This window comes from Lepus europaeus, chromosome 7, assembly GCF_033115175.1.
Source record: "Lepus europaeus isolate LE1 chromosome 7, mLepTim1.pri, whole genome shotgun sequence".
NCBI classification, from domain to species: domain Eukaryota; kingdom Metazoa; phylum Chordata; class Mammalia; order Lagomorpha; family Leporidae; genus Lepus; species Lepus europaeus.
This window is the reverse complement of record NC_084833.1, coordinates 9,058,291-9,060,643: the sequence shown is the minus strand read 5'-3', so window position 1 is coordinate 9,060,643 and position 2,353 is coordinate 9,058,291.

Genomic DNA, 2,353 nt, shown 5'->3' with positions numbered 1-2,353 from the left:
CCAGGTACTAAGAGAGGAAAACTGCCAGCCCAGAATAATATATCCTGCAAGCTCTCATTTGTGAATGAAGGTGAAAGAAAGACCTTTCACAGCAAACAGAAATTGAAAGAATTTGTCGCCACTCATCCAGCCCTGCAAAAGATGCTTAAAGATGTGTTACATACAGAAACACAGAAACACGGTCACCAATATGAAAGAAGGTAAAGGAAGGAAACCTCACAGCAAAAGATCACAGGAATCTCAAACCAGATATTAGAAAAAATCTTTGGCAAATGGCAGGGCAAAGTTACTCCTTCTCAATAGTCACATTGAATGTTAATGGCTTGAACTGTCCAGTTAAAAGACACCGATTGGCTGAGTGGGTTAAGGAACAAAACCCATCTTTTTGGTGCTTACAAGAAACTCATCTTTCCAACAATGATGCATACAGACTGAAAGTGAAAGGCTGGAAAAAGATATACCATGCCAACAGAAATGAAAAAAGAGCGGGCGTAGCCATCTTAATATCGGACAACATAAACTTTACCACAAAAACTGTCAGGAGAGACAAAGAGGGGCACTATTTAATGATTAAGGGATCCATTCAACAGGAAGATATAACGATTATCAATGTATATGCACCTAATCACAGGGCACCAGCTTATTTAAAAGTCTTGTTAAGGGACTTAAAGGGAGACTTAGACCCCAATACAATAGTACTGGGGGACTTCAATACTCCACTCTCAGAGATAGACAGATCAACAGGACAGAAGATCAACAAGGAGACAGCAGATTTAAATGGCACTATAGCCCAAATGGATCTAACAGATATCTACAGAACATTTCATCCTACATCTAAGGGCTTTACATTCTTCTCAGCAGTACATGGAACCTTCTCTAGGATTGACCACATACTAGGCCATAAAGCAAGTCTCAGCAAATTCAAGAGAATTAGAATCATACCATGCAACTTCTCAGACCACAAAGGAATGAAATTGGAAATTGGCGCCAAAGGGGAAACCTGCTAAGTGAAATGGACACTATAAGCAACAATGAACTGATCAGCTCCTGTCCTGACTTTAGATGTACAATGTAATACTTTATCCTTTTTAGTATTTGTTGTTGTTGTTGTTGTTCTAGTACTAGTGTTTGAACTCTGTAATTAACACACAATTATTCTTAGGTGTTTAAATGTTAACTGAAAAGTGATCCCTGTTAAATATAAGATGGAAAAAGATAGGGGGGAGATGCACAGTTTGGGACATGCACAATCAGTCTTGCCCCAAATGATGGAGTTAGAAATGTGCCAGGGGATTCCAATATAATCCCATCAAGGTGGCATGTACCAACGCCATCTGACTAGTCCAAGTGATCAATTTCAGTTCGCATTCGATGGCTTGGATAGGTCTAAGAAACAAAGGGATCACACAAACAAGACAAGTGTCTGCTAATACTAACTGATAGAACCAAAAAGGGTGAGAAAGATCCAACATGGGAAGTGGGATACACAGCAGACTCATAGAATGGCAGATGTCCTAAACAACACTCTGGCCTCAGAATCAGCCCTTAAGGCATTCGGATCTGGCTCAAGAGCCCATGAGAGGATTGTAGGCATGGAAAGCCAAGATACCATGGGAAAAAAAAAAAAGATGATGACCTAAATGAAAGATCTCTGTGAGTGAGATCCCAGTGGAAAGAACGGGGCCATCAAAGAAGGAGGTACCTTTCTCTGAAGGGAGGAGAGAACTTCCACATTGACTGTGACCCTATCGGAATAAGATCAAAGTCAGCGAATCCTAAAGGCTTCCATAGCCCTGGCAACTCATGACTAGAGCCTAGGGAGATTACTGACGCCATGAACAGGAGTGTCAAATTGTTAAGTCAGCAACAGGAGTCACTGTGTACTTACATCCCATGTGGGATCTGTCCTTAATGTGTTGTCTAATGTGCAGTGATGCTATAACTAGTACTGAAACAGTATTTTTACACTTTGTGTTTCTGCGTGGGTACAAACTGATGAGATCTTTACTAATTATATACTGAATCGATCTTCTTTATATAAAGATATTTGGAAATGAAAAAAAAAAACCTGGTGTTAAATTGGAAATGGCATAGAAAATTAATTAATTTTTTAAAAAATATCATGTAGGATCTCTGTCTTTAATGTGCTGTACACTCTTATTTAATGCTATAACTAGTACTCCAACAGTATTTTTTTCCTTTTTTTCACTTTGTGTTGCTATATGGGGGCAAACTGTTGAAATCGTTACCTAATTTATACTAAACTGATCTTCTGTATATAAAGAGAATTGAAAATGATTCATGATGTGATTGGAAGGGGAGAGGGAGCGGGAAAGGGGAGGGTTGTGGGTGG